The 12,333-nt window shown below is 45.4% G+C and overlaps 1 protein-coding gene across 2 annotated transcripts in view; it reads right to left on the bottom strand.

The window, feature by feature from the left end:
* The window catches only part of SYN3 (synapsin III), a 432,592-nt gene that overhangs the window by 64,441 nt on the left and 355,818 nt on the right, over positions 1-12,333 (bottom strand). The window lies entirely within an intron of this gene.

Below are 12,333 nucleotides of genomic sequence, written 5' to 3'. Positions count from 1 at the left end.
CCCAGCTGGCTTGGATCATGTGTTGCCAAGGGTCAGAAGGAGTGGTGGGAAGTGATGAGAACAAGGAGTGTTTGATGGGCTGTTTAGGGAACTGCCTAATTATTCTGCTTATCAGTTGGCTGGTCTCTTTCCTTTGCTCTTCCCCATAATAAATCAAAATTCCTTCTGTTGTTCTCGAGTTCCCAGGTCACTGATTCTTTTGCCTGCGTGTTTATAGAGTAACAGTGTGACCGTGAGATTGAATGGAAGGGAAGGGAGGCACCTGACAAGTGTCAGCTCTCAAGGGCACACCTCAGCTTCCCAGGCCCCCATGCATTGTGCAGGGTGAAGGCAGGGGCTTGCTGCTGTCCAGGGCCTCAGCCAGGAGGTGAGGTGGAGTCAGTGGGTGCAGCGTGTGCACCTAGCAAGTTTATAATCCAGCAGGGGAAGCTGACTTGGTTCAGATTTTAAGAGGATCCGGAGCAGGAGCCTGCAAACCAGTTTAAGGACTACTGCCAATTGTGCGGCCCATGAGTAAAGGATAGTTTTTAATTCGTTGGCAGAAAAAAAAATCAAAAGAAGAGTGGTATTCTATGACATAAAATTGAAATTTCAGTGTCTATAAATAAAGTTGTATTGGAGCATGGCCACCCTCATTCATTTCCGTATTGTTTAGGGCTGGTTTCACACTACAAGAGCAGAGGGGATAGTCACAATGGACCATATGGCCTGAAAGCCTAAAATATTTACCATCTGGCTCCGTATGGAAAAAGTTTGCTGAGCCCTGACCTGCATCAGTAGTTGACGTGGACTAGCACTGGTATCACCTGGGAACTTGTGAGACTGCCAGGCAGGCCCCACCCAGGACTAGTGAATCAGAATCTGCATTTTAATAAGGTCCCCAAATGATCTGTAAGCAGCTGGAAATGTAGGAAGCATTTAGCGGGGAGAGGAAGTGAATCAGTATTTCTTAAGCAACCACAAATATATATATTTTGAGAGAGAGAGAGAGAGCAAGTGAGGGAGAGGGGGAGGGAGAATATTAAGTGGGCTCTCTACCCAGCACAGAGCCCAATGCAGAGCCTGACTTGGAGTCCAACATAGGACTCGATTTCACAACTGTGGGATCGTGACCTGAGCCGAAATCAAGAGTCAGATGCTTAACCGACTAAACCACCCAGGCGCCCCAAGTATCTACAAATTTTTACAAGTGCTTTATCTCCATCAGTCAGTAGGGGAATCCCTCATCCACTAGGGAGATATATTAAGGCCATTTTACAGAAAAGAAAACAAAGACTCCAAGTGAAGTGTTCAACCAAAGTTATATACTTAGGCTGAACTGGGATTTGAACTTCTGGGTCCCCTCCGTAATCTGTGGCCTTAACCATTAGGCTCCATGGTCCCCAGTGAAGAGAGGACAAAAGTCCACTCACACAGGAAGTTGGAGGCACCCAACTGGTGCCTCAAGGTATTCAGTGGCCAACTGATACGTTTTATTTGGCCTACATGGTGTTTCAAATATTTTAAAACTAGTTGCCAATATTTTAAAATCAAGGGAATTCATATCAGAGACCCAGAGAATACGTTTCTTATGAAAGAATCAGATGATCATGTTGCCCAGCTGCATGGTGTCTCAGAGCTTTGTCCAGCTGGGGCTGACTTGTAGTTGCCCAGACAGGCTGGCCTGGCCTTTCTGGGTCATTACCATCCCCAGCTGGGCTCTCGACTCGTTTTGGTGGCTGCCAGTGGGCATCTGAGTTCATATCCTCTGGGTGTGCAGGGCAGCATGACCACTGAGCATCTTGTTAAAATGCTGCATCTGATTCAGCAGTTCTGAGGCCAGGCCTGCGTTCTGTTCTTAAGGGGCCCTCAAGTGATGCTGAGGTTGCCAGTCCTTCCAGAGAGCCCACTGTGAGTGGCTGGGCTCAGGCCTCTCTGACTTCAGGGCTGCACTCACTTGGCCAGAGCATCTCAACAAGTGCTCTCGCCTCTGCTCCCTTATCCCTTAGGGTGGCAGGAAGCCCCCAGCCCTTTTCCTCCATTGCCAGCAGCCTCTGCCATCGACCCCACTGATTCCTCTAACTACAATCATTTCCTACAAGTGTCATGACATGAAAAGGCCTGAACAGCATCCACAGTCCCACCGCGCGGCCTCCTTAGCATCTTCTGGCCTGGATCCTGGAGGATGGGGTATTGGTGTGGAGGTTTCTTGGAACTGGAGGCCAGGAGTTGAGGTAAGAGAATAGGGTCTGCCAATAGCATCTCATTTGTCTGGAGGCTTAGTGGAGATGCAAAAAATTGTGTTTAAGATGCCTGCTCACTCTGCCCCAAACACACACACACACACACACACACACGCACGCACACATGTGTGTGCATACACACACACACATAGGTGCACACTCCAAAATGTAATAAACTCATTGTTTACATCCTTGGCTGGCTTCCCCCCACAAACAGCCCACTGTTGCCACCTGTGAGCAGCAATGCCAGCTGCCCCTAAATGGACCTATTTCCAAGAAGGCAGAGGTGTGGTTGGCTTCACTTCCAGGAAGCGGGGCGGGAGGCTGTCCCGTTGCATAGCCTCAGGGAGGTGGGCAGCCTCTACTTGCCTCAAGACATTGCTTGTCTTGCCTGTGTTAGTGAGAATGGGTGGCACCAGCACCCTGTGGCTGAGGAACACCCCGCAGGCTGTTCTCCCAGTGGAAGTGTCTGGAGGCGGCTCTCCTCTTGGTCTGGGCACCAGGACCAGTGGAAAGAATGTGCAGCCTTCACAGCATGCTGGGTGCGACCTTGTGCAAATCACTTTGGCTCCTTGATCTCTGCTTGTCTCATCTGAAAAATGGGTATCATGGTAGCATTATCTATCTCAAAGGACCGCTGGAGTCAGAGCAGGCCTCCAATGTGGATGTATTTGTAAACTGTACATGACCATCTGATGCTGGGGGAAACGTAAGGAGCCAGTAATCAGACCGGGGTAAATTATACAGAACACTCCCTACTTTAACAGGAGGCATGTGAGCCCTCCTCTTTCTGAAGTGCTCTTCGGGTGATGACTTCTCTGATCTTTGTTACATACAATACCAAGATGGGTCAGTGGACGATGGTCAATGGACCAGGAAAACAGAGAAGAGAGAGGGAAAAAAAAAGAAAAAAGAAATCTTACTGCTTCTCGATGTTTGTCAGTTCAAAAATAACCTGCTTTTCCATGGAGGAGTTGTGTGGTGAGTGCATATAAGAGTAGATAACTGGTTCTTTCCAGGTGACTCTGCTCCTGGGCCTTTGTCCCTCTTGATAAAATATGTCTTGCAGGCGGTGGGGGTGCACGCTGTCTTTAAAACATAGTGCCAGTCTGCTAGGAATTTACCCAAGGGATATAGAAATGCTGAGACATAGGAGCACATGTACCCCAATGTTCATAGCAGCACTCTCCACAATAGCTAAAACATGGAAAGAACCTAAGTGTTCATCAATGGACGAATGGATCAAGAAGATGTGGTTTATCTATACCATGGAATACTACATGGCAATGAGAAACAATGAAATCTGGCCATGTGTAGCAACATGGATGGACCTAGCAGGTGTTATGCTGAGTGAAATAAGTCAGGCAGAGAAGGACAAACATCATATGTTTGCACGTATAGGAGGATTAGGAGGAACTTAACTGAGGAACAAGGGGGAGAAGAAGGGGGGAAATGGTTGGGGAAAGGGAGAGAGGCAAACCATGAGAGACTCTTGAATGCTGACAAAAACTGAGGACGGATGTAGGGGGTAGGGGGGATGGGCATGGAGGAGGACACTTGTGGGGATGAGCACTGAGTGTTATGTGGAAACTAATTTGACAATAAACTATTTGTAAAAAAAAATAAATAAAAAAAAATAAAAACAAACAGACACACACACAAAAAACATAGTGCCAGTAATAGTAATAGTTTTCTTTTTCTCCTTCTCATTGTCTTGCATCAGTGTCCTTGGTCTTGGCATTGGGCCTGGGGTGAGATCAGTCCACCAGACAAGAGCAGTTCATATGAAAAGGTCAGTGCGGGTCTCCAAGGTACTGACATGTTTTTTGGGTGGAGCCCTGTGAAATTCTTTATAAATCAACTCTCCAATTGAATTGGCAGGCCGCCTTATCAAAGGGAAGAGATGATTCCACCAGCGTATTCCCAAGTGTCCTAGGCAGCCTGGGGGAAAGAGCTGAAGGACCTGATGACCTTGATTCAAATCCTGCTTCCACCACTTTTGACCTTGGGCAAAACAACTCTTGGAAACTCTGCAAAACTGGAATCAGAAATACTTCTGAGGATGCCTCTGGATGTCAGAGGAGATGCTGAAGGCACATAACTGGGCTCATGGGCACTTGGAATTGTTAATATCCCCTCTCTCTTCCTTGTTCACCCTCACCCCTCGTCTGTTTTGAGTAATCTGAGACGTCGCATAATTTGATCCAGGTCACAATGCTGGCAAATGGCAGAGTCAAGATGAGAACCCAAGGAGGTCTAAGTTCAAAGCCCATACTCTCCCTCGCATTCCTTCCCATCTCACATTTACCTGGAGCTTCTTACTTTTGAATGTTTTTATTCACTAGCTCTTCCAAGTGATGGGGTGACGAAAATCATGACTACTTGACATATTTGACACACAGCACTTACATGTTTCAGTGACTTGTCCAGGTGGATAGTGCTGGCCTCAGAAGTGTGGGGAAGAACAATTCAGGGATATGGGAATTGGCAGGGGAAATGTCACCAGCAGAGATCTGAACCTTAAGCCCTTGTGAGAAAAATGAGTTGATGATCCAGGTGACTTTGCCTTCAACATGACAAATGTCAGGGTAGACAGAGTCATAAAAATGACTGTTCTAGTTTGCTTCTGTTTGTGCCAAGAATCTTGGCATTTTGGCATCCAAAAGAAGAAAGAGACCTTCAGGACTCTACAGAATATATGTGTATGTGTGTGTGGTGCAAACACGTATGTACAAACACTACACACACACACACACACACACGCATACACACACGGGCACACAGAATTGAACCTCATTATTTGTGGTAGTTATGTTCTATAACATTGCAGCAAATACTGATTTAGTGAAACCTGAACTCTCGCTCCTAGGGGAAATACAGGGTTCCTGAAAGACTCTGGTCACAAGCCTTTTCATCAACTGATCAATACATAACCTTGTCTTATGTGTGTTTCTGTTTAAAACCATCTTATTTAATATATATTGTTGATTTATTAACACTGAGCTAGTAGCCAACAGCATTATAACTCATGCCTGAACAAAGCTTATCTAACACATACTTTCTTCCCCCAGTAAGAAACATCATATCCTTCTTGCACTTAGGACTTCTTGCACTAGACAGCACTTTAGCACTACACTTGTGTGTGTGTGGGAGGCTATTTTAAACAGTGAAATCACCACAACAAAGTGCAAGGATGTGCAAGTGTGGCTCCAAATAGATGGAGAAGAGGACATTTGTTTACAGTAAGAGATCTGAAATAAGGCAGAGTGTTGCCTTGTTGGAACACAGTATTTGCTGCTCTGCACGTGTCTGTGAATGACCAAGAAAGTGCCATGAGAATTGATTTTGGGATTACAAATAGATTTTAGTGAGTAGGTGAATTTGTACATATGGAATCCATGCATAATGAGAATGGGCGGTGTATATTGTGCTTGTAGAGAAGACAACCTCATGCCAGAGGGTCTGAGAAGGGGAGCACAGTGTTTAAAATTTTTATTAAGGTGTAAAGGACTGATAGATTCCCTGCTAAGGGCCAATTTTGCTCAAGAGAAGCAGAGAATAAATGAAGCCAGTGGTCATCTCAAGGGAGTGGCAGGGTAGGTGAGCGAGGACATGGTGGAGGTGGAGGTGGAAGTTGAGAGGAGGGTGGGAGAGTGGGTGAGGGTCCCTCCCTGTCCCCCTTTGTAGTCGGGCAGGGACCCTGAATACTCATTCCCTGGAACACCTTGCTGGCTGGCTCCGCTCCCCTGCTCTCACCCAATTTGGCTTCTGCTGAGCTCTCTGGCAGTCTCCCAGGTGCTGGGGAACCTTCTGGTTTCTTAACTGTTCCCCTGGGTTCCATTTGTCCATTTGCTCATTTTCTAGCCTCCTTCTCCACTACCGTGTTACTGGCCCACTAGTCCTACTTAAAAAGTGAACGGTGCTGGGAAGTCTCACTGAGTCAGCCCGAGAGATGACACCAGAATCCTGGTTGTTCAGAGCTGGAGTCAGTAACAGCCATGGCCAAGAGGGGTGTGCAAGATGCCTGGGCTGCTGGGAACCTCAAGTTTAGGAGCTGCCACCACGAACCTCCAGACCAGACAGATGCAGGGACACCTCGGCCCTGTTATTCCCCACTCCAGCATTAGAAGGACAGCAAACTCTGAGTACACTGGGAGAAGTGTTAGGATATCTGGGCTTGTCAGTCTATGACCTTGTCAATGTCCTTCACCTCTGTGAGCTCAGGTGTTAGAATCAGACTTCAGTTGTATCCCAACTCCACCACTTAACTCCCCATGCCTCAGTTTCCTCATCTGTAAAGTGGGGATAACAACTGTACCTACTTCATAGGGTAGTTATAAAGATTGCACTCAATAAGTGAATATATAAGAAGCACTTAGAGCAGTGCCTGCACAGCAATCTCTATAAAGCATTAACTTTTATCATTACTGTGGTTATTAGGTTACTATTGTTATTACTATTCTTATCTCTAGAGATAAGGAACGGGCTCAAATAATCTCAAAGGTCTTGCTTTCCCCTTCCTGTTCTGTTCTTGGGGATGCTTTCTTGCTGTGTGGCCTTTGGCAAGAGGCTTCTCCTCTCTGGGGCCCCGCATTCTTATCTTCTGGATGAAGTGTCAGGACTCAAGCCCTGGGAGTCTGTGACTCTATGAAGTAAGGGTAAGGCAAGTCCCAGGGTGGACTTAGCTTGTTAGCTTGGCCTCTCCAGGGGATGCTGCCGAGATAAGCAGTTACGTAATCAGAATAACAGTTTATATTTGTAGTGGGTTTTTAAAGTTCCTATCCACTGAGTGTTCATCAGGCACCCTCCCAAGGCTTATTTGATTTACTTTATCCTCATTATAATTCCAGGAGGGTGATATTGTCCCCATACTGGAGATGGGGAAATTGAGGTACAGAGATATTAAACACATTCCCAAGGACATACAGCCAGGAAATGGTAAATCTAGACCCAAACCCAAAAGCCTGATTCCAGATTCTATAAATTTTACCCCCCCCCCCCCCCATTATATTGGCAGTTGGCCTTAAAGTTGACTTCTAACTCTCTGACAGTAACCACTGATTCTCATCGGATTGGAAGGTATGTAGGAATCATCTCCAAGATGTTTCAACCTTTGGGAGGGTGAGGAGCTGAAAGAAACTATGGACCCCTTCCCACCCAGAAAGTTTGTACCATATCTGCGCATAAACATATACACAGATTTGTCTCAATTTCAGGGGTTTCAAACATCTCATGAGTTATTTAAATTCTCTTGAAACTTTCCAGTAAGTATTTATCATTGCTCTAGCTCTGCATTGATGAGAACCTCTCGATGAGAAGAACCTCTTACCTAAAGGACTGACCATTCCAATAATGTTCAGAAAGTTGTGTCATTGACACAAATGACATTTGTTTGTTTCCTCCTACTTTGATCCCAGCTTTGCCTGCTACATGTTATTTTGAATTGGTTCTGTCCATCTTCCCATGACAATTCTCCACATTTCTGAAGATGCTGGCGACACTGTCTCTAACCCTTCCAGGCTAGATACCCCTTGCCTTTGCTGCTCAGTTCATTCCCCCAGGACACACTCATCCATCAGTTGCTCTCTCAAACATCCCCAGGGGATGAACATCCCAGAACCCAATACAATCTTCTGGCCATGGACTGACCCTTTGTCCTGGATATCAGATTTCCATTAATAGGTCCTAAGAGTGGATTACATTTTTTAAACCTTATTTTACTTTGAAATATACCACAGCTCCAGAGAACTGTATAGTACAAAAGCAACAGTTCAATGCACTATCACAAAACACACATCCACATAACCATCACTTCAAGTTAAGTGCTAGAACTTTGCCCACTCCTGCCTCATCCCCATGACCACTCCTCTGTCCTCCACAAAGGTAACTTCTACTCTTTTATGGTAAAGATTTTCTTAAAAATTTTTATCATCTAAATATGTATCCCATTTAACACTACAGTTTAGTTTCCCTGGTTTTTGAATTTTATATGCATTGAAGCGTGTAAATAGGCATTCTTTTGTATCTGACTTATTTCACTCAGTGAAATGAGCATGTGAGATGCGTGCGTGCTGTTATATATAGTTGTAGTTCATTAATTCTCATTGCTGGAAGCTTTCTGCTTGTCTGAATACACTGTAATATCTAATCTTTTATGAATGGATGCATGGGTTGTGTCTGAGTTTGGGCAATTATGAACAAGCTGTTGTGAACATTGGTGTATACAAGCATGCATTTAGGCTGGCTATCCCTAAGAGAAGGACTTCTATGTAACTGCTCAGTGGGTGATATCAACCTGTCTTACAAAGCAGCTGTACAGATTTACGTTTTCAGTTGCTGTGTGTGTTTGCTCCAATTCTCCCATGTCCTTGCCAACACTTAGCGTTATTAATCTTTTTAATTTTAGTTATTCTGGTGGTTATATAGTGGCATCTCACTGTGGCTTTAGTTTGCATTTCCCTAGTGACTAATGAGGGTGAGCCCATTTTCATCTATTTATTGCATATTTATGGATTAGAGGCTTTGGCAACTCCTTCCTGATCTGACTCATACCGAAATTACAGCCAAATGGAATAAAGTCCCTGACAGATGATGCTGGTTAGTCTTATCTCCTTTATTGATTTCATTTGGATTTTGGGTCCCCAGAGCAGGTCTGAACATTCTTTTTGTTTTTTAATTTTTAAGTGATCTCTATGCCCAACATGGGGCTCAAACTCATAATCCCAAGATCAAGAGTTACATGCTTTATTGCCTGAACCAGCCAGACACCCCTGAACATTCTTAATACTAATGACAGCTATAATTTGTTGAGTGCCCACTGTGTTCCAGGCACTGAGCTATGTGCTTGACATGCATAATGTCTCCTAATCCTCACAACCAGCTTATGAGGTTGCTACTGTTATTATCTTCATTGTATGTATGAAGAAACTAAGGTGGGGGAGGCTAAGTAACCTACCTAAGGTCTTATGACTCACGACAAGGTGCATAACCTAGATTCACATCAATACCCTTAGCCACCATAACATGCTGCCTCCCAAAGATGGAAACATTCGGCTACATTAAAAAAAAACAAACTTAAAAATGCTTAAAAACCAAATAATAAAACAGAACTGTAAAATGGAGAAAAATAGTTACAAGGTTTAAAACAAAGGTTTAAGTTACTAAATATGGAAAGAGTTCTTACAAATTAAGAAAAGGATGCAATTAAAAAAATGGTCAATAGTTTCTGGGGTCAGGTAAGTCTAGGAAATTCAGCAGGTTTTTCACATTCTTTTACCCCAACGATGTATATAAGCACATCTATGACTCTTAAGCTCCACACTAAAAACTTACTTTAACACAGCATTTTCTAAGCCTATTTGACCAAAATAGGTGTTAGCATCTAAATAATTATAATTCTGTGGAACAGACTTTCAAGCATGTTGAACTCTATAATAACCACTGCTTCCTCTGGTTTCTGGAGTGGTAAAGCTTTCAGCAAAGGAAATGAAATTAGTTTTGTCCAGGGCTTCTCAACCTTGACGCTATTGACATTTTGGGCTGTATAACTCTTTGTTGTGGGCTTGTCTCAGGCATTGTGCTGAGCTCAGCTGCATCTTTGGTCTCCACTCAGTAGATGCCAGATGCCACTAGTACCACCCCACCCCCCACCCCCAGTTGTGACAACCAAAAGTGTCCTCTGGGAGCCAGGATTCCGGTTCCCCATAAGAACCATTGGTCTAGCCTGATTTCTAAAGAACTTATGGTGTTCCCCATGATTACCTCCTACCTGAGTGCTCCCCAAACTGCATAGCATTTCACTACATGTTGGTTTCTGTGCCTTACGACAGCCTCTATTCTTTGTTAAGAGAGTATCAGTCCATGTCTTGTCTTCAGGTGTCTCCTGTTTGTTAGAACTCCTTTTACCTCCAGGCACAGCAAACCATGTACAGTTCCCCAGGCATGGAACTTTCCGCCTTTCCATCCTCTCGGTGGAATTAAGCTCTCTTCTTCAGTCTCCATACTCACTGCACACCCTTCTATCAGACCCCAACACACATTTTACTTATTGAGGTGCCTGTCTCCCCAGTTCCTTGACAGCAGAAACTGGGTCCTGTTCACCTTCTGACTCTCAGCACTGAGGAGGCACTAATCAATATATATGAACAAAGGAGCAAAATATAACTGAGTATGGGTTAAGCAGGGACCTAGGTGGATTTCTAACAACACTGAATCCATTGGAAACCTCTTTACCAGTTTCCTCCTAGGAATGTTCTCCTTGCCGGTCTCCAGGAAGACAAGCTTCCTTCTTGAGAGAAGTCAAACTACCACAGAAGGTACCAATTTTGTGTTTCTCTCTCTCAGACACGAATATGACATCATCTGCTCAGTCGGCATGTCCAGGCCTTTCCCGATAGTTTTCTCATTCCAAACTGAGGGAGAAAAGCCCTTTTCCCTTGATGTCAGCATTTCTGCAAGCCCTAGTTTATTCTAGCGGGTGACACTTTTTATCCTTGGATATGTTTGCATCTTCCTTTCCATGTTTTGGGAATCCCTTTTGGATCTGAGTTTCTCAGAGCACTCTCTTCCCCCAAGCATTGAATTAGTGTCTTTTTTTTTTTTTTAATGTTTTTATTTATTTCTAGAGGAGAGAGGAGACAGCGTGAGCAGGGGAGGATCAGAGAGAGAGGGAGTCACAGACTGAAACAGGCTCCAGGCTCTGAGCTGGCAGTCAGCACAGAGCCCGACACGGGGCTCGAACCCACGAACCGCGAGATCATGACCTAAGCGAAAGTTGGCCGCTTAACCGACTAAGCCACCCAGGTGCCCCTGAATTAGTGTCTTTTAAGTATTTCCTGTCTGGGATTATTCGAAGGTTTACAAACAAAGTTTAATTCTTGGAAAATCTCTAACTCTTACCAGAATTGTCCAAGATGGTGGCAGTGGATGGAAAGAAAGGGACGGGTTTGAGAAACTTGAGCAATGGCAAATGACAAGACTTGACAACCATTTGGAAATGAAGAAGGGATTTCCATGCTGGGATGGTTAGAGCCTGAGGTTTCCATGGGAGACAAGGTGAGGATGGAGTGGAGGGAAATGGATATAAGAGCTGAGGCTCTGGATGGGGCAGGGGACTGTTGGTGTGCAGGTGGCTGCAGAAGCTGAAAGCAGATGAGCGTTCAGATCACATGTGCTGCTGGCAGAGACACATTAAAGATGGCCAGCAAGAAAAGGACATGAAGAAGATTGTGACGGAGCAGCTGGAGACAGAGGGGGATGGGTCAGAGGCCACTGGAGAAGGAATTTTGGGACAAAAGGGGTGGCCAGCAGCTTTAAGGGATACAAGGAGGTCAGCTCCTATAAGGACAGAACAGTGCCCGCTGACTCAGCAGCAGAGGGTCTCTGAGCACTATGGTGAGGGCAGCCTCAGTGGAGTGGAGGGGCCATAGCCCCATGGCAGGGGTGCAGGAGGGATCGGAAGGAGGGCAGGTGTCTAAAGAGGGAGTCTCATCTATCCACTTGCCCAAAAAGCTGAGGGGCCACTGGGTACCAGGGGCCATTCTGGAACCTGGGAGATGGTAGTGGACACATAGGCGAGACCCCTGCCTTCATGGTGGGTATTTTAGGAAGACACAGTATTTTAGAAGGAGGACTCATTTTAAGGACAGTTGTTACCATCATCACCATTTGACAGAGAAGGGCCAAGAGAGGTCAATGGCAACTGGTACAAGTTCACACCAATGTCAGAGCCATGGGCCAGGCCCTGACCCATCTGGCCCTTCCCACTCTCTGCTGCCTGAAGGGGATGGACTTTAGGTGGGAACGGAAGACACAGAAGGCATCATAGGGTGGAGAAGAGTAAACGCACCAGGGGCAGGATTATTGATGGCTGAACCGGGCCTACCCAGATCAAGGTTTCTATTTATTGAGCCAGAGCCTTGAGAGGTGGCCTGTGGTAGCCTCCACACTTCCCCACACTCCCACCCCTCTTATTTAGGAGAACATCTCCCTTTCCTGTGGGAACCCTGATCCACACGGTTCAAGTGGGCCTGCAAACATCTCCACACGCACTTGTTAGGCACAGGAACCCAAACAAGGCTGACCAGTGTCCCTCCATGGATTATATAGAGAA

This window comes from Hyaena hyaena, unplaced genomic scaffold, assembly GCF_003009895.1.
Source record: "Hyaena hyaena isolate Hyena2069 unplaced genomic scaffold, ASM300989v1 scaffold_46, whole genome shotgun sequence".
NCBI classification, from domain to species: Eukaryota; Metazoa; Chordata; class Mammalia; order Carnivora; family Hyaenidae; genus Hyaena; species Hyaena hyaena.
This window is presented reverse-complemented; position numbering and strand designations above follow the sequence as displayed.